Consider the following 27,609-nt stretch of genomic DNA (forward strand, 5'->3'; position numbering starts at 1 on the left):
TCTCCCATCTAGGCTTCCTTTATCTCACTGTCTGGCAGCAGTAGGCACACCCTAAAAGCAGTGCCATTTGCAATCATGTGACCCAGGACACCGTCAGAAAGACACAGTTGGCTTGGAGAAAAAAATGACAACTTTCTAAAAGTATACAAAAAGTGATGCACCTATAGATCTCATGCTTTGCCGTAACTTTGTATGATTTACACAACCGAACCCACTGGTTAGATCCATGAAGCTCAAGTACAGAAAACCCTATTGTGCCTTATTATATTCATCACTGAAATTGTATGTCAGACAGGATTGTGTTTTCATCCTCCCAACTTCCAATTTATCTAAGAGGACTCTTCCAAGTATCTTAACTGAAGAGTCCAGTAGGAATTTTGGTCGCTAGCACTTTGGGTCATCTCTGTTTTCCTTTTTAAAAATTTAAACAATTATTAAATCAGGCCAAGAGGACAGAAATTCACCCTGCCCCAGACGTTAAAAGATTGGGGGATATTTAATAATACATTTTTTTCATATGAATCAAAGTGAATTTATTCTTATTCTTATTCACAAACAAATGAATACTGCATGAATCATGAGGAAGTGTCAATGGGTTACTTGGAAGAGGTGAAACCCATGATTGCACACTACCTCTTTAGTGAGAAAATAATAGGCTGAGAGGATCTTTGCCTTCTCTGCCTCTGTAGCGTCTGTTTTTTTAAGAAGCCAGCTAAATCAAATCAAAACGTACTGTGTTATCTGTCACAACCCTGGCTGTTGGTACAGTTCCTTTCATTAACGCCTTTTGCATGGTGTTGATTTTGCGCTTCTCGGGGGGAGGCAGTAGATAATTCATATTGAACAGCCACCCATGCATTCAAGAGCGTTGCTGCACATATTTGTAGGCGCACATAGTGTTGAGTTCAATCCGGGGTCAGTAGTTATAGTGAAATCATTCTCAGCCCACCCTGTGGAGTTCAGATGAGCTCATACAATATAAATGAAGACAAAAGGCCTCTTATTTTCATTGTTTCAATGTAAGTTTTTAGTTCGTTTTCTCTTTCTTAGTTTATTTCGCTTGTATTTTGGAGGACCACATTTACATTTTAGCGTGCCTAGTTTCAAAACAATTTCTTTTCTATCATGAGGAATTGCTCCTCCTTCTCTACACCTCTTTCATCTATTTCTACAACAAATTACATTTATTACATGCGCCCTATTTTTATTGAGTTCACAGTCCTTCAAAACGTTCCTATAAAACATATCTTGCAGTTATCCATTCACTAATTGAGTTCAAGACTCCCTCAAATGTAACTATGGCATAATGGTAGTTATTTATTTATGATTTTTCATACATCGTGAATGCGCTTTACATAGGAGCAAGCTATAGGAAAAATAAAAATTTTGTAAAGGCTGTCTTCTCCGAATAGCGTTCAAGGGTTAAGTGCGCTTACTGGATATTTGGCGTCCTCTCACATGGTAGATGACTATATACACATATATATATATTTTTTTTCACCAAATGATCCCTTTGATTTAGCACGCTCACGATTGGTGCGAGTAGTGCAGAAAAGGAATCAAGATCTGCATTACGTATGTTCATCAAAGAAAGGATTACTCGCAGTCCAGGAGATTGATTTACCTGGCTTATTTAATCCAGTGTGTAACAGCCAACACCATCAAGTCCTCCCACGAACCAACGCGTTTTGACCGACTTGGTCTTGATCACGGTTAGCGGTGATCCACCTTTTGTGTCTATTTATACACAATTACCCAATCAACCATTATGATGCATTATGGGAAATGTGGTTTTCATTAACAAAGTGATATAATATACAATGCATGGCTATGGGAAGTTAAACAAATACTATATTCTATGGGCCTCCCAGAGCTATGGCTACATCCCGAAAGTTCTAGCTTCCCTTCGAAAGTGGAATTTAAAGAACTATATTGGGCTGTTAAAAAATCTGTACTGGTCACTCTCTCCTCTGTTAACAACCTTACGGGACAGTTTCTAATGCACAAGATAACCCCATTTCTTGAACCTTATTGGGACCTGATATGCAAAACACTTGATCGCAAACTGTACCACCAGTTTCGGGTGGGAACGTTGCCGATCAAGTCATTTACTGCTAAGTGGGCAATAAACCAAAGCAACAAATGCCCCTTTTGTCCTGATCAGGTAGAAAGTCTAGGCCATATATTCTTTGCATGTCCTGTGTATCGATCACCTAGACTAAAATGGTTGAAACCAATCTGTAAAACACTCAACTGTGGAAGTAGTCACGCAGCCCTGCTCAAATTAAGAGACTCACGCACTGCTAAATCAGTGATTTGTATTGCAAAAGTTTTGGGTTGGCTGTGGCTCATTCGTGCTAAGAAACAGTAAACCGCCTTTTTATCAGTTTTAATGTTTACATATTGCTGCACCAATTTTTTTTTTTTATGTATTGGGGGATCTAATGTACAATCCAGTAAGTCTGAAAAATGTTTTTATATACATGTAGTTGGTTGTCTTTTATGAATTTTTTTATTCGAAATAAAGACTAATTGAACTGAACTGAACTACAATGCATGTTATTCTGTATACAATACTTTTTGTGACCCCTTTTGGCATTGTTTTTTGTTATGCATTAGTAAATTATTATTATTTTTTAATAATTGGCCCAGTCTTTCTTTCAGATAGTTCATTACATCATGGCTGAGTGCCTTGGGGTTAGTCAGTTTGGCCCAATCTTGACAATTTTTTGTTTCCATTGTTTCAGTTATAATAAATTTTTGTTTAAAATCTGTATTGATGTGTAAGTTGGGTGAAATGACGCGTTCAGTATTATAAGATACATACAGGCAGGGTAGCCACTAGGGTAAATATGTACCCACTGGGGTAGAACACCAAACATTACCACTGTCTTTTAGCCCACTGGGGGGCATTGTGATTTAACGATTGTTCTGAGGCAGTCACCTTGTTTCTTATGGAATCTATGACCAGCCACGTAGATTGTGTATATATTTTTTTTATTGCGATTTTCATCCAGAAGCTGGATACATGTGGCCAGGGTCCCTTGTTGTGCACAAGGCCCACTAGGGCAAGAGTTTATGCGCAAAGGCTTTTACCCACTGGGGTGGTGTAACTTAGGAAGCAGTTCTGTGAAAAAACAGAGCTTGAGGGTAACATGACGATTTTATTGGTTTTTGCCAAGGATTACTTAATTGAACCCCATACCGATTTGGGTATGATTATAATGCCCACATGGGTTAGGATTAATAAGGATATTGTGCATAATATTAGCCCACGCTGGCAGTATGATTAACATGCAAGGTCGAAATCAGTGGTCTGAGATGCATGTTCCCTCAATAAAGCTTTTGTTCAAAGACAAACTTTATGCGCACACACAAGAAATCATGAATTCACATAGGGATCAACAGCAAGTACCAAATGGGCAACAAACTATCCTTTTTATTCGCACTTGCAAAATGAATTAATTTTGTATATTTGTGATTTTGAATGTAAACAAAAATTTGCATGCTAGCATGGCAGAAAAGGATCTGTGAATATATCTTTCACGATATATATTATGTTTTTGGTAACATTAGCAAGTCTTTTTTGTTTGTTTACACGGAGGTGTGTCACATGATAAATTAAAAAACACTGTGTTTGTGCATTCACGTTACTTGTGAGCAAGGAGCGGACGCTCTGAAATGCGTAGAGTGACATTGTGATTTAATAAATCATGCTTAAAGAAGTCTTGGGCCTTGGCGTGTTGTTTAGGTGATTCAGAGAACGACGCTGTTCTGGATACGTAGGGGCTTGCGACCCTCCCACGGCCCCCATTGTCAAGCAGCTTGGGTTTCTGACTGAAATCGAGTATCTGGCCACCCGCAGCCCTGGGGACCGCCACCTCCTCGGGGCTTCAATTTAAATAAATATGTGTGGGGGGCTCCTGCCCCCCACACTGCCCCGGGAACCAACAGCTCCCGGGCACTAATTATGCTAATGAGGGGGTCCATTTCGGACCAACACCTCCCTGGGGCTATGTAAATGTTGGGAGGGGGATGCACAACCCCCTCCTGGAGCCCTAGATGGCCCCGGGGATGGCCACCCCCCAGGGCCGGCTCCAGCAATGTCCCGGTGTACCCACCACCGGGACATTGCAGTTTGATATGGCAGGGTGGGAGCACAGCTCCCGCCCTGTCAAGGCAACCACTGCTTTGCTTCGTGGAAGCGAGACCAGTCAACCTGCTCTCACTTCCACAAATCTTGCTTCCACGAAGCAAACCAAAGCAAAGCAGAATTGCTTTTGGGCAAGGGGAGCTGCATGTCAGCAGCTTGTTGGGAATAACCACGCTCCTCAGGATCCGGGCGATGATCAATGGGTCCACCTCCAGACCTCCCCAAGCTAGGTTCTCTTAGACACCCCAAGCTTAGAGGCGATCTGGCGAGGGAAATATGTAAATGGCCGGGATGGTGCGGCCAGGGGGATGCCAATCTGGAAGACAAAGAAAGAACCCGTTAATTCCACTCCTGGGCACCAGTCTGACTATATCAACTATACTGTCGAGCTCCTACCTTGCTAAGAGGACTCGCGGAAAGAACCACACTGTCGCCTGATGCCCTCCTCCTGCGTAACGCCCCGGGTAGTTTCCTATGAGAACATAAACACAACGTTATTCCCCTATACTCCTCAAGGTTTCTCCAACTCAGTATCTCCCGTCTATGTACCTACCGGTGACACACGCTCTGAGGACCTTATGGAAAACGTCAGGTCTCACAGAAAACCTGGTCGCTTAGCAACCAACCGAATATACTCCCCCTGTTCTGTTAATGTCACAGAAGCCAACCAGAGAATCTGAAGTTATACACCAGAGCCCGGAAAGCAAAATAAAGAAATGATAACGAGGCAGGATCACTTGGGAAAAGAGATCCTGCTCGCCTTACCCCCACACAACCGGAGTCAACATAGCAATGGGCTCCTCAGTACGAAGTGAGCAGTCACCTTCATAAGTCTCAAAGCACTCCCCCACGAGATAATCCCTCTCAGAGAATAAGAAGCCGCAGTGGCCTGTGTCTTCGCACAAGTTATTGCGAAGCACCACAGCATTCCAACGAAGCACCAGCCGCCCACTGTTCTGCTGTCAAGGCGTTCCGATGAGGGCTGTGTCTTCGCGTTAGATACCGCGAAGCACCACAGCGTATCAACCACGCATCAGCCGACGCGCTTCTTCGCTACCGCGGAGGTTCGATGGGGGCTGTGTCTTCGCGTCTCCCAATGCAGCGAAGCACCACAGCGCCTCCCAGGCGCAACAGCTGTCACGCCTCTCCACCACCAATACGAAATCCGACCCCGATATGGGTCCGCAACACTATTCCGTGTCTTCGCGCTAGCACTGCGAAGCACCACGGGTCCTTCAGTTCAACGGGCGTCCGCACCACCAACCAAACAGGAAGCATCACTAATCCGATAGAACCCGACTTCCGGGTCCCATGATACTTAATAGTTTCCGCCTTCCTGCCGCTAAGGCTTCTGGGACTCGTAGTCCCGATATTAGGCAGGCGCGTTATATCATGATTCAGAACCTGACACAGCTCCCCTTATCCAAAAGCAATGCTGGTTCCCCCAGGAGGTGGGGAGCCGGCAGGGACCGCAGGGGCATTGGGGCTCCCCCCGCGGTCCCCAAAATTGAGGCCACTCCCTTTTAATTTATATATTTTTTTTAATGGAAGGCCAGCACTGGGGGATGGCATACCCAGGGCCATAATTGGCCTCAGGAGGGGGACCAGGCGGCCCCCCTCTAAATTTAAAAATAAAGGCTGGCCATGTCCTGGGGGATGAGGTGCCCCAGGGCCAGAAATGGCCCAGGGAAGGGGGTAGGCTGGTAATCTAGTTGGCCTCTAGGGACTCCCAGGATTCAAGTTGCCTTAATCCCCCAACCCAGAATGCACCAGGAGGCGTGTTTCCAGAGTGGTGGAGAGAGGGGGCGTGGCCTGTGTCCACCTGTCAGCTATCCCACTATCTGGGGCATACTGGAGGTATCAGGTAGGCTAGTTGGCCCCTAAGGACCCCCAGCAGCAAAGCATGCCAGGATGTGCACCATCCAAGAGCATGCCAGAAAGTGCGTTTGCAGAGTAGTGGGGAAAGGAGGCGTGGCCTGCTCTGAGAACTTACCAGTCCTGCTGTGTGGGACTTACTGGAGGTAATAGGAGGGGGAGTTGGACCCCAAAGTTGGACTTGGGGGCAAACTACCCCTCCTGTTATCTCCAGTAAGTCCCACACAGTGAGATTGCTTAGAGGTCTTCGGAGGCCACACTCACCTTTCTTCACCACTCTGCAAACGCACCTCCTAGCACAGTATTGGTTGGGGGATGAAGTCCACTTTACTCCTGAGGGGTTTTGGTGGCCAAGTATCCCTCCTGGTACATCCTGTAAGTCCTATGCAGCAGAATGTCTGAGTGCTGCTCGGAGGCCCAGGCCCCTTTATGCACTACTCCACAAACACGACTACTACCTTATAGTTAGAAATTAGCATTTAAAAAACCTTTGAAGTTCATTGGAAAGGTTTCTGGGATGTTATAGATAGTAATTAGCATTTAAAAAACCTTAGAAATACACTGAAAAAACATAGGTTTCAGGGACGTTATAGTTAGTAATTAGCGTCTAAAAAACCTTAGTAATTCACAAAAAAAACATAGGTTTCAGGGACGTTATAGTTAGAAATTCGTTTTAAAAACCTTGGAAGTTCACTGAAAAAACCACAGGGTTCAGGGACGTTATAGTTAGTTAGACATTTCACTCGTACAAAACCAGAGAAATTCGGCCGTTATAGTTACTTGGGCTAACTATAAATCGCGCCCTGCAATGCAATGCAGATGACGTCACATATTACATCACTCATGACATGGTCAGTGACATCGCTGATGACATCACTGATGACATCTCAAATGATATCACTGATTATATCACTGATAACATCATCCACTTAATATCTGATGCACCTCATCACACCCTAATATAACCTTTCATATACCTACTCTAAATTACAGACTACCATTCTCGAAACCATAGACACACCAATACCAGTTACTACATACCCACTGACTGATTCATAGGTCCACACACGTAGTCACTCATCTATACAGCCACTGATATATGCACTCATACACCTATATAAATACACACCACCACTCACCCATAGAATTACTCATACACCTAGTCAGTCACCCAAATTATCAATCACACTGTGATTTACTCATTTTACAGTTATACACACACCACCTCACTTATTCATACAGATACTAACATGTACTTACTTTCTTCTACAATCACTGCCACAAGCACACACTCATCCATGCAGCCACTCTCACAATCACTCACTCTCACATATAGTCACTTATATACTCCAACACTCACATATACTGCCTTTCACATATGTAGCAATTTACACATGTACCTCTGAGACCTCAATTCACTAGCCAACACAGCCATACACACACTCACCCACCCATACAACCCCTCACAGATGCACTCATACCCAGTGAATCACCCACTCACCCATCCATGCATGGAGTCACACACCCCACAGCCACCCACACAGAAACTCAGCCACCCATTAAGTTACTCAGACAACCAATCATGAACCCATATAAACAGTTATATAGGTACTCGCCAACACATGCAGCCGCTTACACACCAACTGAAAGACTGATACAGACATTCACACAGATTAGTCACTAACCCATGCATTCACTAAGACATGTTTAATCACCCACCTATACAGTCAGTTACGCACCTACTAATTTATCCATTCAGACACTCATACACCCACTCATTCTTCAATACATCTTGGTGTGTGTGTGTATATAAATATATATATATATATATATATATATATATATATATATATATATATATATATATATATATATATATATATATATATATATATATATATCACTGACCATGTCATGAGTGATGTGATCTGTGACGTCATCAGCAGTGCATTGCGGGGGAGAGAGTTATAGTTAGCTCAACTAACTACAACAGCTGAATTTCTCTGGTTTTATATAAGTGAAATGTCCAACTTACTATAACATCCCTGATACCTGTGGGTTTTCAATGAATACATATATATATAGTTGGGACTGCTAATACCAGGATGCAACAAACTGCATACGCTTAGATACGCCCACAAAGGCGGGCTTTGCTTAAATAAAGCAGGTGTTCCCAACTAAAGGTTGCTGTGTTTCCTGCATGCTGCGTGGCTCGTGATCAAGGGGCAACCCGAAATGCGTAGAGCTGTGTGTTTTAATGTACAGTGCTGGCAGCAATTGGCGGAACTCTGGGCGGCTGAAGGTGTCCTCCGCTGTGGCCTCCTTACAAGGGCAACCTTCTGTGTGTTTGTGTATATATATATATATATATATATATATATATATATATATATATATATATATATATATATATATATATATATATATATATATTACCTACTGGCGGTCCCCTGAAAGTTTGGGGGGGATTCGTCAAGCGGGGGCCGAGATAAAAGGGGGGTCCCAAAACGCGTTTTCCCCATGTTAATTTCCATAGGGCGGTCGATTTCACTTTTATCTCGAACGGCTGAATGGATTTACACCAAACTTGGCAAAATTGTAGGGACTAGTAGCCCGATGTGCCTTTGCTATGTCTCAAGATATGTGCTCCAGTGGATTTTGAGTAATTTAGGTTAAAAAAAAAATATATATCTATAGGCGCGCTCCGGTACGCGCACCGGGGAGCGCACCGGGCGCGCCACGCGACTTGCGCGCAGAAAGCTGATTGGCTCTCGGGTGTCTGTAAACATTCTAAACAGTCCGGAGCGGCCGCCATCTTGTGTGTCGGTAAAATCGAGACACAAGAGGTGGCAAAAACAAAGGAGGGAATTGACCATAAGGGGGCAGGGTAGACCCCCTCCTGACCCCCTAGGTTTAATGTGGGGGCTAAAATAGGTCACTTTTTAAACCGTGCGCCACATTATATCTGCATCAGGTATAATGTATGCAGAGGGGGTGTTCCCCCGCAAAAAGCTTGGTAATAGCGACGCAGTGAAATCTATGAGATTTCACTGCGTCACTTTTAGGATGCTGTTGCGTCAAAATCTTGCGCCTGCCTCACAGCAGGCGTAAGACTGACCCAAGCCCTTTCACATGGGGCTTTCCCCATGTGAAAGGACGCATTAATGGAGTTGCGTCACTTTTGTGACGCACTCCAGCAATGCGTCACTTTTGTGTTTACAGATACGTCAGAAATACTGACGTATCTGTAACTCCTTGCGACATGATTCGTCATACATTAAATATGACACATCTGGAATGTCGTAAGGAGTGCGCACAAAAAAGTGACGCATCGCACCAGCGGTGTAAAAAAATGCGCCTCGTTGCGCTATATTTAAAAAGTGACGCATCTAGGTAGATGGGTCACTTTTTAAAACCCTGCGCCACATTATACCTGCGTCAGGTATAATGTATGCAGAGGGGGCGTTCCCCCGCAAAAAGCTTGGTAATAGCGACACAGTGAAATCTATGAGATTTCACTGCGTCACTTTTAGGATGCTGTTGCGTCAAAATCTTGCGCCTGCCTCACAGCAGGTGTAAGACTGACGCAAGACCTTTCACATGGTGCTTTCCCCATGTGAAAGGACGCATTACTGGAGTTGCGTCACTTTTGTGACGCACTCCAGTATTGTGTCAATTTTGTGTTTACAGATACGTCAGAAATACTGACGTATCTGTAACTCCTTGCGAATTGATTAGTCATAAATTAAATATGACATATCTGGAATGTCATAAGGAGTGCGCCCAGAAAAGTGACGCATCGCTGTTTTCACGTAGCGATGCGTCACTTTTCAGAAATGAGGCCTCCAGTTTATTCACTGTGTCACCTCTCCGACCCTTTCTTGCATCAATACGTCCCTTTTGCATATATTACACCTGACGTAGGAATAATGTGGCACAGGGGTTTACAAAGTGATGTATTTACCTAGAAACGCAACTTTGTAAATATGAATAAATAAGGTGCATTTTTTTTTGGACTGTTGTGTCACAAAAAGTGATGCTTTGGTGGCGTTAAAGTGACGCATGGCTTCATAAATGAGGCCTTCTACCTTCAACTCCAGCAATGCATCTTTTCTTATCCTTCAACACTCCTGTTCCTTTTCAACATTTTCATTGAATATCAACATTCCCCATATTCACTCTTCTTCTCATAACTTTCTTTCCTAACACTCACCTTCTTTCAGTCCTCCTACTTCACTTCCTTTTTCCTCTCATACCTTTATGTTCTTTCTTACTCATTCTCCTTTCCATTATCAATGCACTCTATTTCACTTACTCTTTTTCATTTTTTTAAGAATATAGCTCTTTGATGAGAATTGGAGGTAGTTCTGAAAAGAACATTTGGTTTTCTTCTTTTTTCTAAACAGGAACAAAAACAGGGAATGGAAACTGCTCAACAGGAGCAAAAAAAACAAAAAAAATTAGGGGTGGGAAGGGCAGCGATGGTTCTCCAATGCTCGAACCATGAGCTGGACACTTTGCTCCCCATAGGTGAGGAGTTGATTGCAGTATCTAAATCTGAGGACACCATGGTTAAATGCAGGTTGAATGTTTGGCACCTGCTCCTGTGATTGCCCCCTCCCAGAAGAAGTTGCTCCTCCGGTGGATGTAGAGGCCCCATCACTGGGAACCTCTTGTGCCAGAGCCCTGACACTTTCTCGGGCAAAATTCTGGGGGTGCTTCCTCTGCACATGCCGGATCATTGTGAAGTTCCCAAAAGAGTACTTTTCAAAGGGTTACCTCGTGACAGCTCTTCTTTGCAGATCCTGCACTGCACTTTTGGAGCATTTACCTTTTTTTGTCCAGGTGGGATTTCAAAAAATTTCCAAATGAAATGTTCCTTAACTTTTCGTTGAAGAGGCTCTTCATTGATGAATTCTGGGTCATCCTCACTGCTGGATTGTCTGGCAGCCATTGTAAAACCAAGAAATATCCTGGAGCAAAAAGGCAGGTCTTTCAGTCACAAAAGTGAAAGAAGAAGTGAAGGAAATGGGTGGGGATTTCATTCTTTGTAAAAAAAACTGTGAGCAACCAATGAAAAGTGTTATTTTAAGGTCACATGACCCGACACGCTTACGCTGCGCGCTCCAGAGCGCTTCCGGGTGCGTTTACGCGTCGCGAACGTAGGCGCTTCCGGGCGCAAACGTGGCGCGAACGTAGGCGCTTCTGGGTGCGTTTACGCGGCGCGAACGTAGGCGCTTCCGAGGGCACTTTTGTTGCGCGCCGAAGTGACGTCATCAAACTTTTACAGAAATGCATAATCATTTTCCTTATAAAAAAAAACTGATTTTATTTGTATGGTACGAAATGTTTTGCATTATTATTAACTTTTCATTCATATTTTTTTTCACGAACGAAAGTAGCGCTCTGGGTGCGCTTTCAGGTGAGCTCACCGGTTAGCTTACCGGAAAGCTTACCGGAGAGCTTACCTGAAAGCTTCCCGGAGCGCGCACCCAGAGCGCAAAAGAAAAAAATTATATAAAAAAAAAAAAATGAATACTTACAAAAAACAGCAAATTGTAAAAAAAAAAAAAAAGGTTAGAAACTCGATATAGAAAGGAATTAGCATTTAAAAAACCTATGAAATTCACTGAAAAAACCATAGGTTTCACACCAGTTATAGTTAGGAATTAGCATTTAAAAAACCTATGAAATTCACTGAAAAAACCATAGGTTTCACACCAGTTATAGTTACCTGGAAATTTTACTGACATAAAACCATTGAAATTCCCATGTTATAGTTAGTTGGACTCACTATAACTTGCGCGTGTAATGCACTGCTGATGACATCACATATTACATCACTCATGACATGGTCAATGACATCACTCATGACATCACTGATGACACCATCCTTGTGACAGAGAGACTGACCTACTTTCACTGTAAAGTAACCCTTAAAACACATTTTGAAAAATAAAAAATAACATTTAAAAAAAGTGGACATACCTATACCAGATACAACAACCAATTCAGTAATTCCACCATTTATATACACACCCACTCGCTCACCAACACTTCTATATAGTCACTCATACATATACTAACTCATCATATGTAGTGAGACACATATACATCCGTTAACACACTGACAGTCTTCAAAAAGTTGCTCACACACATACTCACACATGCAAATAAACTATTGAACATCCATTTATTTGCATATACAGCTATACATACACTACCACCTTACTTCTAAGGAAACTTACACATACTTACTCTCTTAAACAATCACTTATAGAAACACATACTTATTAAAACAAGAACTCTTTCAATCTCTCACTCTCACATATACTCAATTATATACACCAATACTCACAAATACTACATTAAAACATATGTAGTTACTGATAAAGACACTAGTGAGACAGTCATTCACTTACTAACACATACATATACACACTCATTCACCCTTACAATCCTACACATATGCTGTCTTCAAAACACATACAAACAGTGAATCAGTCATTGATGCATCTTTGTGCTAAGTAACACCCCCACCAAATCAAACAGACAATTATAAAGATACTAAAAAAACATCTAATAACCCATATACACACACATGTAGCTACTCACCAACCCATGCAGCCACTTATACACAAAGTGAAACACTGATACATATATTTAAATATTTAAACATTACTCGCTAATATATGTATTCACTAATATACACTTAATAAGGCAGTTATCCAATCATTTTTTTTTTTTAAACATCCATTAATACAATAATTTAAACAAATATTCTTCCATCGACCTTAACATACATATATAAAACATATTTATTTATCTGAAAGACACACATTCACTGGATGGTGTCATCAGTGATGTCATGAGTGATGTCACTGACCATGTCATGAGTGATGTAATATGTGATGTCATCAGCAGTGCATTACACGCGCAAGTTATAGTGAGTCCAACTAACTATAACGTGGGAATTTCAATGGTTTTATGTCAGTAAAATTTCCAGGTAACTATAACTGGTGTGAAACCTATGGTTTTTTCAGTGAATTTGATAGGTTTTTTAAATGCTAATTCCTAACTATAACTGGTGTGAAATATATATATATATATATATATATATATTGCTAGAACGGGCGTCTCTAGTTGGCAGAGGTAGGTACCTCTGTCCAAATAGGGACCCTTGCTTCTAATCAGGGTAAGGAGGAAACACTCTTAGATAACCCTTGCTCACCCCCTTGGTAGCTTGGCACGAGCAGTCAGGCTTATCATAGGCAATGTGTAAAGTATTTGTACCAACACTCACAGTAACACAGTGAAAACACCACAAACTGACTCCACAACAGATTAGAAAAATAAAGGTATTTAATCTAAACTACACAAGACCAAAACAACAAAAATCCAACATACACAGTTCAAGAATATGGTTTCAAAAGTGTTCTTAACGTTGGGTTAAAATAATCCACAGTTGCATCATGTTTTTAGCCAACTGTTCCAAGTGAAAGCTGTAGCGTTGAAAAGCAAGCGATGCGTCACTCCTGAGACCCTGGGGAGGTGATGCGACAACCACGCTGGACGTAGTGGGCGTGTTGCGGTGACTGCAGTCTGTATGGGGAGGGATCCAATACCTTGCGTGGATTCTGGTGCACAGGTTTCGGTGGAAGCGGCTCGCAAAAGGTACGATGCAACAATCTTTGGGGCAGCGACGATCTCCGGTGCGGCGACAATGCGCGGCTCAGCGGCGATCTCCTTTCGCGGCCCCTCGATGCGATGGCTCTGCGACGACTCTCGCAGGGACGTGATGCGGTCAGAAAGCAAGCGGTGCGACGATCTCACCCAGTGACAACAGGCTCTGCCACGATACTGGCAGCGATGGTAATCTTCCCGCACTGGACTGCTGCGTCCCGCAAACGAAGGATGCAAAGACTCTGGCAGCACCAACAGGCGCTGCAACGATCTCGACCCTTCCGGCAGCGGGAATTTCCTCGAGCTGACGGGGAGGCGCTCCGCAAGCAAGCGATGATTGAAAACTTGCAGAAAGTCTTTAAAATTTTGATTTCCAGCTTCTCAACACAGGTACAACTTCCAGAGGCACCACAACAGGCCCAAGCACTCTAGGAAGGACAGAACTTTCTCAGCAGAGTTCAGTGAAGCTGGGGGTGTAGTCCTTTTGTTCCTGGGACTTCTTAACAGGGAGCCAGCTCTTCTCAGTCCCTTGGAGATTCCTTCAAGCAAGGGGACACAGCACAAAGCAAAGTCCTTCCCCTCTCCTTGGCAGCAAAGCAACAGCATGTCAGTCCAGCAGAGCAACAGAGGGACAGTCTTCCTTCTTCAGTTTCAGCTTTCTCCTTGGCAGAGGTTCCTTCTGGATTCCAGAATGATCTAATTTCCAGTAGTCTGGAGTCCTATACTTATACCCCTAAAAGTCTTTGTTCCCTTTGTGCAGGAGGGCTCTGAGCCCGGTCTAGACCAGTTCTGGGTGTTCCTTAAGCACTTTGTTTTTCTGACTTCTCCTTTCCTTGCAGAGAGAGGGGCAGGGTCGCCTGCCACCCAGCAGGAGGTGGAGCCAGCATTGTGGAAGGCAGGCACAGCCCTATTCAGGCCCAGGTGCTATCCCCTCCCACCCTCAAGATGCAGATGCAATCATTCAGCCTAGGGCTGACTCATCCAGCCTCCTGGGGGCTCCCCAGCCCCTGTCGCTCTCAAACCAGACAGTCAATTCGCAAACAGGCCAAGGCACACAGAAAGGTCAGACAAGAGAACAACCACTTTCTAAAAGTGCTGTTCTCAAACACAGGATTTAAAAAACACATTTCCTAAAAGATGTGTTATTAAATTCTGAGTTCAGGGATACCAAACTTGTATGTCCTATCTTGCTCCTATGGGAAGATATGCTGGTAGCACTGTAGCCAGCATTCCCCATGCTAGCCTATGGGGCAAGATAGACTTACAATAGTAAAAAACAAAAATGGCTGTAATTCAGTACCAGAGCATGTCACCTGCACAAGTACATGCTGTACCTTTCGCATACACTGCACCCTGTCCAAAGGGGTGCCCTGGGCCTTCCATAGGGGTGACCAATGTGACCAGAGAGGGAAGGGTTAGTCCTGGTCAGTGGAGACACTGACCAGGAGGACATGGCAGTTCACAGACTGCACATAGGTACTGCCGTGGCAGGCCTGAGACACCATTTTAGGGCACTCATGTGGGTGGCACAATCAGTGCTGCAGGCCCAATAGTAGCATTTGAATCACTAGCCCTAGCACACCCAGTACACTTTACTACGGACTTCTTGGTGATAGAAATATGCCAATCATGGATAACCAATTACAATAACAATTTACACAGGGAGCACTTGCACTTTGACACTGATCAGCAGTGGCAAAGTGCCCAAAGTATCTAAACCAGCAAAAACGAAATCCATTACAGCATCAAAAATACAGGAGGTAGAGGCAAAAAGAAAGGGGAAACCAGGCCAAAAATGCCAGGTCTAACATGTGTCCCCTCCAGCTGAAAGTGGGGAGAACTGCCCACCCTCTTGGGAGTTCTCTTCACTAAGGCGGTGAATCTGGACAGACCATCAGCGTTGGTGTGTTCTGTACCAGGGTGGTGTTCCACGGTAAAGTCCATACCCTGTAGGGAGATGGACCACCTCAACAGTTGTGGGTTCTCACCCCTCATCTGCATTAACCATCTGAGGAGCCTGTGTTCTGTCTGGACACAGAACTGAGTCCCAAACAGGTAGGGCCTCAGCTTCTTCAGAGCCCAGACCACAGTGAAAGCTTCCCTTTCAATTGCACTCCACCTCTGTTCCCTGGGGAGTAGCCTCCTACTAATGAAAGCTACAGGTTGGTCCCAGCCCTCGCCGTTGATTTGTGAGAGTACTGCTCCCACACCATGCTCTGAAGCATCTGTCTGCACTATGAACTCACTGGAGAAGTCAGGGGCCTTGAGCACAGGTGCAGGGCACATGGCAGTCTTCAGGGTATCAAAAGCAGTTTGACATGCATTGGTCCAATTCACTTTCCTGGGCTGCTTCTTGGAAGTCAGCTCTGTCAAGGGGGCAACGACGGTGCCATATCCCTTGACAAACCGGTTGTAATACCCGGTGAAACCTAAAAAGGCTCTCACCTCTGTCTGGGTCTTGGGGGGCTCCCAAGCCAGAATGGTATCAATCTTCACCTGTAGGGGCGCCACCTGGCCGCTCTCTACCTGGTGTCCCAAGTATACCACAGATCCCTGCCCTATCTGGCACTTGCTGGCCTTGATAGTGAGGCCTGCCCTCTGCAGAGCCTTCAACACTTCACAGAGGTGTTGCAAGTGTTCTTCCCACGTGGAGCTGAACACAGCAATGTCATCCAGGTATGCGGCGATGAATTCCTCCATCCCGGTCAGTACCTGGTTAACCAGTCTCTGGAAGGTGGCAGGGGCATTCTTCAACCCAAAGGGCATGACTCGGAACTGGAAGTGCCCCTCTGGCGTTGAGAATGCAGACCTCTCTTTGGCCCCTCAGTTAAGGCAATCTGCCAGTACCCAGAAGGTAAATCAAACATACTGAGGTACTGGACAGCTCCCAACCGATCCACGAGCTCATCAGCTCTGGGGATGGGGTGTGCGTCAGTCTTGGTGACAGCATTGAGCCCACTGTAGTCCACACAAAACCGGAGTTCTGGAGTGGCACTGGGCGCAGCAGCTTTTGGCACTAAGACCACTGGGCTGGCCCAGAGGCTGCTGGAGGGTTCAATTAACCCTAGCGCCAACATCTTGGAAACCTCTTCCTTGATGCTGGCCCTGACCTTGTCAGCTACCCTGTAACATTTCTGTTTCACTGGCAGACTATCTCCAGTGTCCTACATCATGGACGCACCAATTGGGGACACCTGGGGTCAGGGAGAACAGGGAGGCACACTGATCCAACACCTGGTGACAGTCCCTCTGCTGTTCTTGGGTCAGGGTGGTCGAGAGGACCACACCATCCACTGACCCATCTTGCTCTTTGGCTGCCAGGAGGACAGGGAGAGGATCACTATCCTCTTCCCTTCCAGCATCTGTAGCCATGAGCATTGTCACTTCAGACCTCTCAAAGTGGGTTTGAGGCGGTTCACATGCAAGACTCTCAGGGGCTGCCTGGGAGTCTTCAAGTTAACCAGGCAGGTTACTTCGCTCTTGCGATCCACCACCTCGTATGGCCCAGTCCACTTGTCTTGGAGCGCACAAGGCTCCACTGGTGCCATCAACCACACTTTCTGCCCAGGTTGAAATTCGACCAGAGAGGTATTCAGTTCGTACCATCTTTTCATTTCTTCCTGGCTAGCTTCTAGGTACTCCTGAGCGAGCTTCCTGAAGCATTGTGTCTGGTTGCGGAAGGCCAGCACATAGCTGAACACATCCTGGGGGTTTTTCCCACAGGATTTCTCCCACCCCTCCTTCACCAGTGTGAGAGGTCCTCTAACAGAGTGGCCATACAGCAGTTCAAAGGGACTGAACCCTAAAGACTTCTGAGGCACCTCCCTGTAGGCAAACAACAGGCATGGTAGAAAGACGTCCCACTTCCGTCTCATGAGCTCCCATAGGCCCATTATCATACCTTCTAGGGTGCAGCTGAACGTTTCAACCATCCCATTTCCTTGAGGGTGGTAAGGAGTGGTGAACTTATAAGTTACCCCACACTCCTCCCACAGAGACTTCATGTACCTAGAGATGAAATTGATACCCCGGTCGGAGACCACCTCTCTGGGGAACACCACACAGGAAAAGATCCCCATCAATGCACGGCCCACCACGGGTGCTGTGATTGTCCTGAGAGGGACTGCTTCCGGGTACCGGGTGGCATGGTCCACCAAGACCAGGATGAACCTGTTGCATAAGGCTGTCTTGGTGTCCAGGGGTCCCACGATGTCGATGCCCACCCGCTCGAAAGGAGTGCTCACCACAGGAAAGGGTTTGAGGGGTGCCTTGCACTTCCCTCTGCTCTTGCCACTGGCTTGACAGGTTTGGCAAGATCTACAAAAGGTACCAACGTGCTTCTTCATCCGGGGCCAGTAGAAGTGGGTGACAAGCCTTTGGAGGGTCTTGTCTTGCCCCAGATGTCCTGCGAGAGGCACATCATGAGCCAGACCCATTAGGAAGTTCCTGAAGCACTCGGGTACCACCAGCACACAGAATGCACCGGGCTCAGTAAACTTAGGCTCACTATACAACAACTCATCTTCCCAGTAAATAAGAAGATCCTTGGACGCTCCATCTGCTGTCTGGTCTGCAGCCTTGTACCGCACACCAATGAGGGAAGGGCACTCCTTCTGCGCCTTGCAGAATTCCTCCCTGGAGGGCCCACCTTCTTGCTGCCAATGGGTCAGCTCAGGCAGGTCTCCCAGTTTGGCCACCTGTTCCCCTGTAGGTTCCAGGGCATCCCCCGCAGGTTCTGCTCCTTCCTGGACCATGGGAAAGGCCGGGGTGGGGTTGCCATGCCCCCTGCCTCTTCCTCTCCTGGCAGGTCTCTGGGCCACTGTTTCAGGCTCCAGTTCTGCTGAATTACCATTACTGGCTGCCATAGCACGTGTGGTCACACAGATCCACCAGGCAAACCCAACATCTCCAGATGAGCTTGGTGCTCCAAATCCTTCCATGGAGAAATCTCCAGGTCATTACCTAGCAGACAAGCTACAGGCAAGGTTTCACTGACAACAACTTCCAAGAGACCAAATACCCCCCTTCCATTCAAAGGAAACACGGGCCACTTTGCAGAGGCGCACTGAGCTGTCAGCTGCAACTACTGGGCGGAGTACATTGGGAATGACCTGCTCTCCAGACACCCACTGACACCTCACGGATGTCACACTGGCTCCTGTGTCTCTCAGAGCCTTTATCTCCCTCCCATTGATGATCACCTTCTGCCCATATTTCTTAGTGATAGGGGGCAGGAAGGTTTCCTGGACCATCTCTTGGTTCCCTAAAGAGACAAGGGTCATGACTGCTAGTCCCTCCTCCCCACTAGAAATTAAATCTCCTCCCAAAGCTACACTTGCTAACTCTGGGGCTGGAGCACCAGTAGGTGCTGGTTTTTTTGGGGGGCATTTAGGAGCAAAGTGTCCCACCTCATTGCAATGATAGCAGGTAGGGGGACCCCTGTTGTCCCTGTTGTCCCGCCTGCCCCTAGGGGCCATGGCTGTCTAGGTCTGGGGGGTTGTGATTCCTTTCCCTGGGAACTATTTTGGGGCCCTTGAAAGAACTCCTTTTGGTTACCCTTGTCCACCCCACTCTTCTGCTGGGGACCCTGCCCACCTTTGGCTATGCTACCCACAATTCCTCTGTGGACCCTGGTATTGGTCGAGCGGTCCGCCTCCATAGCATGCTCAACGGGGTCTGTCAGCTTGCTTTCTAAAAGATGCTGGTGCAGCTCTGGAACAAAAAGGCTACTCAAGTGCTCCCAAATAATTAAATGCAACAACCCCTTATAATTAGTTACTTTGCTGCCCTTCATCCAACCTTCCAGTGCCCGCAAGTACACATTCACACACTCCATCCAAGTCTCAGACTCTCTCTTCTTAGAGTTCCTAAGCTACAGTCTGTACTGCTCTGGAGTAAGTCCATACCTGAGACATAAGACCTCCTTCATATTGGGGTAGGTCATGGTACCTGCTAACTCTAAGGGCTCGAGAGAACTCCTCCCAGAATCCTCCAAATGTTTCCACAGGCCCGCCCCCCAATACTGCTCAGGCACACCATTCATTCTCAATGCAATTTCATAAGAAGTAAACCAGGCATAGATATCCTCACTCCTATTATAATTTTGTAGCAAATCCTTGGGAATATATACTTTACCCCCTGGCACTGGCTGTGCGCTGCCACAAATTGAATCCACCTGCTTGGCCTTGATATCCAGTCCACTCATGCTCAACTCATGAGCCAAAATTAATTTCTTTTCCTCCAGGGCACAGGCATTTTTGCTCTCCTCCGTCGCCCTTTCTCTCTCCTTTTCCAATTCCAATGGCTTCATTTTTAACCTCATGACTTCGAAGTCATAGTCTCTTACTCTCTGATTCTCCTCTAACTCTTCTGGAGTGAAACCCCTACTGGAATGGTTGCTGCCAGTGCTTGAGCCTGGTCTGCCCATAGGCAGATCTTGGGGTTGAAAACCATTCCCTCCACTTGCCTACTACCAGGCCTTCCCTCTTGGGCATTTCCCTCTTGGGCCTACCACCAGGCCTTCAAGATGCTCTGCAGCTCCTCCTTCCTGAAGTTGTTCTTCATGGGACACTCAAACTTGTTGCAGAACTGTCTAAGCTCTGTAAATTTGTAACAATAAAAATCCTCAATGACAAACTCCAATTCTGCCTCCACACTGGTTGCCTTTCCTTTCACAGACATGATGCTTTGAAGAGTTACTCAAAAATAGAACCGATCAAAAATAAAACGTAGTATGCGGTGGCGTAGTGGTCTGCACTCACTAGTGATGTACACCAGTCACTGTGGGTCTAGTACAAATACAAGTTCAAATCCCACCGCTGACCAACAATGTTAGAACTGGGGGTCTCTAGTTGGCAGAGGTGGGTACCACTGTCAAAATAGGGACTCTTGCTTCTAGTCAGGGAAAGGGGGAAACACTCTTAGATAACCCCTGCTCACCCCCTTGGTAGCTTGGCACGAGCAGTCAGGCTTATCAAAGGCAATGTATAAAGTATTTGTACCAACACTCACAGTAACACAGTAAAAACACCACAAACTGACTCCACAACAGTTTAGAAAAATAAAGGTATTTAATCTAAACTACACAAGACCAAAATGACAAAAATCCAACATACACAGTTCAAGAATATGGTTTCAAAAGTGTTCTTAAGGTTGCGTTAAAATCATCCACAGTTGCGTCACATTTTTAGCCAACAGTACCTTTAGATGAGACAAAAGTTCCAAGTGAAAGCTGTAGGGTTGAAAAGCAAGCGATGTGTCACTCCTGAGACCCTGGGGAGGTGATGCGACAACCCCGCTGGACGTAGCGGGCGTGTTGCGGTGACTCTGGTCTGTATGGGGGGGGTGCAATACCTTGCGTGGATTCCGGTGCACAGGTTTCGGTGGAAGTGGCTCACAAAAGGTACGATGTGACGATCTTCAGGGCGGCGACGATCTCCGGTGCGGCAACGATGCACAGCTCAGAGGGGATCTTCTCCTTTCACGGCCCATCGATGCGATGGCTCTGCGACGACTCGGGCAGCGACGTGATGAGGTTTGCAAGCAAGCAGTGCGACGATCTCACCCAGTGACGACAGGCTCTGCAACGATACTCGCAGTGATGGTATTCTTCACGCACCGTACTGGTGCGTCCCGCAAACGAAGGATGCAACTACTCTGGCAGTGGCAAGAGGCGCTGCGACGATCTCGACCCTCGCGGCGGCGGGAATTTCCTCGCACTGACGGCAAGCGAGCAATGCGTGAAAACTTGCAGAAAGTCTTTAAAATCTTGGTTTCCAGCTTTCCAACACAGGTACAACTTCCAGAGGCACCACAACTGGCCCAAGCAGTCTAGGAAGGACAGAACTCTCTCAGCAGAGTTCAGGGAAGCTGGGGTTGAAGTCCTTTTGTTCCTGGGACTTCTTAACAGGGAGCCAGCTCTTCTCAGGCCCTTGGAAATTCCTTCAAGCAAGGGGACACAGCACAAAGCAAAGTCCTTCCCCTCTCCTTGGCAGCAAAGCAACAGCAGGTCAGTCCAGCAGAGCAACAGCGGGACAGTCTTCCTTCTTCAGTTTCAGCTCTCTCCTTGGAAGAGGTTCCTTCTTGATTCCAGGATGATCTAATTTTCTGCAGTCTGGGGTCCTATACTTATACCCCTAAAAGTCTTTGTTCCCTTTGTGCAGGAGGGCTCTGAGCCCGGTCTGAACCAGTTCTGGGTGTTCCCTAAGCACTTTGTTTTCCTGGCATCTCCTTTCCTTTCAGTGGGAGGGGCAGGGTCATCAGCCGCCCAGTAGGAGGTAGAGCCAGCATTGTGGAAGGCAGGAACAGCCCTATTCAGGCCCAGGGTCTATCCCCTCCCACCACTCAAGATGCAGATGCAATCATTTAGCCTAGGGCTGACTCATCCAGCCTCCTGGGGGCTCCCCAGCCCCTGTCACTCTCAAACCAGACAGTCAATTCACAAACAGGCCAAGGCACACAGAAAGGTCAGGCAAGAGAACAGCCGCTTTCTAAAAGTGCTGTTCTCAAACACAGGATTTAAAAACCACCTTTCCTAAAAGATGTGTTATTAAATGAGTTCATGGATACCAGACTTTTATGTCCAATCTTGCTCCTATGGGAAAATATGCTGGTAGCACTGTAGCCAGCATTCCCCATAATAGCCTATGGGGCAAGATAGCCTTACAATAGTGAAAAACGAAAATGGCTGTAATTCACTTCCAGAGCATGTCACCTGTACAAGTACATGCTCTACCTTTCACATACACTTTACTAGGGACTTCGTGGTGATACAAATATGCCAATGATGGATAACCAACTACAATAACAATTTATACAGGGAGCACTTGTACTTTGACACTGATCAGCAGTGGCAAAATGCCCAAAGCATCTAAACCAGCAAAAACGAAATCCAGTACAGCATCAAAAATACAGGAGGATGAGGCAAAAAGACAGGGGAAACCACGCCAAAGATGCCAGGTTTAAAATATATATATACATGTAGCTTCATCAATTCTCAGTACTGTAACGATTTTGTATTTTTATATTAACGATTTTTTATAAAAATAGGTATTTATTCAATCATTTATATATTTATATATTTATTTGCCAAATGATTTTTAATCATTTTAAATGCCACAATCCATGTTATGCAATCAAAGAACAATGTACAGTACCATATGTTGCATTTAAGCACACGAATTATCGTTAACATTTGTGGTGTTTCATTATGTATTTAGCAAATGTATGCATATCATTTTAAATATGGTGTCACAATGCACAAAGAGACAAAGGCAATAATGCCAGCAGTGTTTTCTTTATGTTTATTAATCACATGATCGCGGTGTAAGCATCACGAAAAAAACAGGGCATAAAAATAGCAAGCGGACTGCGTTTCCACTAGTGATCTAGGATGCTAAGGTATTCGAACCATGTCTGAATATGGCTGAATAAATCAAGCCTGCTAAAAAACCACGACAATTGGTGTCCGTTTCCCGTTTCTCAGTGCATCACCGGCTGGAGATCATGAGATTGTGGGGGAAAATACTGTTTGGATGTTATCCCGCAGAAACCCGGTTGATTTCACCTACGGACCCCCTACCCCGGAAGTGGCAGCCGCCTGCAACCTCTCTTGGACTCTTATCCTGAAAAGATTATCTCAGCAGCAGCCCCCGAGTGAAGTGCGAGGACCGGCACCGAGCGAGTGTGAACTGTAGCAGGGTTGGAGGACTCTCCAGTCCAGCACATACGGCGGTGAGTGTCCGGGTACAATTACACTCAGTGGGTAGGTGTGGGCAGGCATAGCGAACTCTCAAATTTGAGCTAGCATAACACACGCATACAGCCATCATGTCAGCGGACGCGGTCCGCACCCACGAAGCAGCAGCTGACAACCTGTTCAGCAATCTGCCAAAAGTAGTATAGCGGGAAAACAGTGAATCCAATAATACAAATGTGAAAGTTGACAATACTGCTAAAACCTTACTGAAACGGCTCAAAAAATGCATGCAGGTAGAAGTCACCAAATGGTGGGAAAAAAAGTCCCTAAGCAAATATGAGGAAGCAAGCCGGGTACCCCGTGGACTACGAATTCTCCTGGCACCCAGTTACGAGGATCCGTACCATGACATGTTAAGAGAATGGGGTGCCAGCAACTTGGAGCCTCAATGAACCTGGTACAAATACAAAATAAATATGCGGAATCAGATAGACTCAAATTACTGGATGAGATCGAAAGCATCAATGAAGCACTAGGCAAATTGGAACCTAATGAACTGATAAACAAAACATGGAAGGAAATACAAGATCGACTGACAAAACAGGAAGAAAAAATCAAACAACAAAAGGTCTACAAATTCGCCAGAGACCTAGCTGACTATGAGCAAGGAAGAATATACACATTTGTGCGCAAATATGATACAGCAAAGAAACTTAAATCTAATCCCACTAAAGATAGTGTACAGCCAAAACCCCCACAAGCAGGATGTTCAACAGAGGGTAACTCTGATACTAGTTCCATGTACAGTGAAACAAGCTCCAACTGCAGCAACAGAAGTGCTCCTGAAGACAACATGGAAATGAGAAGGATGGATCTAGGGGAAGAAATTGATTTTTTTAGTGGAGGACCGGCGCAACACCTTAAGGCCCCGGAAACCGACACAGCCTTAAACAAAAGTAGAAATGCCAAGAGGCGAGAAAGGCGCAACAAAGTTCAACTCAAAGCCAAAAAGAGGATACTGGTGCAAATTATTGAGAATAATAAAGACGATAAAACAATCATAAACCTGACCGACATGAAACTCAATGAAAGAGAACAACAAATCCTGAAACTTGGTCTGTCGTACTGCCCGCCTAACAACTTCAATTATGCTCAAACCAGGATAGACATCTTCAATTACATTTGCAAACTCTAATTAATAATAATGTTCACAGTGAGAAATGGTTTCGCGAATAGACAGACACTAATCACCATGGATAAATCCAAGAAAAGCAACCTGCTGGTCACAGACATCCCAGTATTATTAGCTGTTCAATCTATTGCTTCCAACAATGAAGAAAATGATACAGATTTGTCAACTCAGCAACAATTACAACAAGCGGCAATAATTCAGGCAGGGGCGGGCAGCAGTCCTTTCAAACAAAAATCTACTTTTGTTCCACAAATGGCCAAAGATGCTATAGACATCTACCATGAGAGAAAAACAGACGACATCAAACAACTTTACTATCGTCTAAATCACAAACAAAAAAGAAAGTGTACAATGAAATGCAATATGTTAAACTCAACCAAAACCAATGCTGGCAACCACAAGGGAGGGAACAGAATAAAAAGGGAAAAGGCAAAAACCAGGAAAGGGAAACTAACTCACTCTCTACCACAACGGGGAGGGACACAGGAACAAAAACGGACAGAAATCCCCCACGAGCCCGTGGGAGACAAAAAAGGGGCAGAAGGGCACTGGAAACTCCTCAGCAAGGCACAGGAAACGAAGGAGCCGGATACCAAGGCCACAACAATGGCAATATCGAGCAATGAAAAAGAGGTAGGACTCGATTATATACCCATAGCCCAGGTCATGTGATGGTGGCCCATGGTCACAGAAACAGGACTAACTGCCGATTCCTAACAAACAGATTAAGCAAAAACACTGAGGTGATCATAAAGCCCTCGGACAAGGGAGGAAATATAGTCCTTTGGCCCAAAAGTGACTATCTTAAGGAAGCCCACAGACAACTATCTGATGAAGCATGTTACAAACAAACCAACACCAAAGAATACACGGATGCCATAGAGAAACTCAGGAAGCATCTCCAACAATTCAAACGGGATGGCATGATCTCTAAAGATAAATTCAACTTTTTATGGAGTGAATATCCAACAATCCCCTCCATATACTTTGTTCCAAAGACCTGCAAAGGCATCTGTCCCATTACAGGTTGACCAATTATATCAGCGATAAACAGTGTCGGAGAACACCTATCACAATATGTCGACTACTATCTACAGGATTTGGTTAAAGATCTTCCAACCTATGTTAAAGATACGGGTGACTTTTTAAAATAAAATCAAGAACATCCAATGGGATGCCAACATGAGATTAATAACTTTGGCCATAGAATCATTATATACATGCAATGACCATGATGTGGGGCTTAAGGCGACCAAACACTTCCTGAATAACAAACCAGCAGAGTGTTATGAACACAAAAAAATCATAGTCAAGAGCATTGAATGGTGTCTTAACAACAACTATTTCATGTTTGGCACACAGATATATAAACAGTTGAGGGGAGTAGCGATGGGATCCTGCTTCTCCCCCAGCTATGCCTGTTTAATGGTAGGCTGGTTGGAGGAGCAGACCCTCAAAATGGAACATCGAGAACAATATAACACACATGTCAGACTCTGGCTCAGATTCATTGATGTTTTTATTGTTTGGTATGGCAATGATAACATTGCTAATGAGTTCCTTAATGACCTCAACAACAATCAGGTCAATCTCAAATTCACCTCACATATCAGTGACAAGGAGGTCGAGTTTTGGGATGTGAAAGTATATGTGTAAGCTGGAACAATTAACACCACGCTCCATAGAAAAGCTACGGCGGGCAATTCCACGCTCCATGTGACAAGTGCCCACCCCAAACATTTAATTCAAAGCATACCTTATGGTGAGCTACTGAGAATTAAACGAATATGTAGCACCACTGAGCAACAGGAAGTATGCAACAGAGGGGTACTAGAGAGATTTCGCAGGAGAGGATATAGCACATCCACTCTCAACCAGGCACTCAGCAAAGTCAACACAAGATCTAGAGAATCACTATTAGATCCTCCCGCTGTCATTAGAGAGCCCATCAATGAAAAGAACACACCAAGACTCATCCTCACTTTTAATAAACAGCATCGCCAAATTCGATCTATTATCAATCAGAACTGGCCGATAGTTTTGACGGATGCAGTCATGGCTCCTGAAGTATCCAGCACTCCGGCTATAACATATCGTAGAGGAATCTCTTTGAGATACCAGGTAGTGCGCAGCAATCTGGAAATCCCCAAAAATAATAAAACCACGTGGCTAAGGCCTCGAGAGGGTTTCTACAAATGCACATCATGCAGGGCCTGCAAATTCGGAATTACAACTAACAAATACAAAACTCCATTCAGCCCATATGAAACCAAAGTTCAAGGATACTTCAATTGCAAAACTGAGTACGCCGTAAATGTTCTGACATGCACCTGTGGCCTCAAATATGTAAGCGATACAGAAAGGGGGTGGTGATGAACAGAGTGTCTGAATTAAGCAGACCACTCTTACCCAGTCAAGAGATCAGGGCTTGATCCATCACCGTTTTCAGCTCACTGCATCACCCCAGTTCAGACCCTGGCAATATGCAAATTAGTCTGACCCAGTGCCTCATGGGAACAGGGCACACCAAACTACCAAGCCATTTCTTCACCGGAACAAAGACAAGCTTCCGGGGACCGGTTTCTGGCACGTCAGCCGTCGTCGGCCCGGCTTGCTTGAATCCTGGTGGTGCAGTGAGCAAGGGACTCATGTCTGAGTATACCCTGCCACACCTAGAGTGGCCAAAATCGATACTGAAAGGGGGTGGTGATGAACAGAGTGTCTGAATTAAGCAGACCACTCTTACCCAGTCAAGAGATCAGGGCTTGATCCATCACCGTTATTTAGCTCACTGCATCACCCCAGTTCAGAACCTGGCTATATGCAAATTAGTCTGATCCAGTGCCTCATGGGAACAGGGCAGACCAAACTACCAAGCCAATTCTTCACCGGAATAGAGACCAGCTTCCGGGGACCGGTTTCTGGCATTTCAGCCGTCGTCGGCCCGGCTTGCTTGAATCCTGGTGGTGCAGTGAGCAAAGGACTCATGTCTGAGTATACCCTGCCACA

The sequence above is a fragment of the Lissotriton vulgaris genome, chromosome 8 (genome assembly GCF_964263255.1).
Source record: "Lissotriton vulgaris chromosome 8, aLisVul1.2, whole genome shotgun sequence".
NCBI lineage: Eukaryota > Metazoa > Chordata > Amphibia > Caudata > Salamandridae > Lissotriton > Lissotriton vulgaris.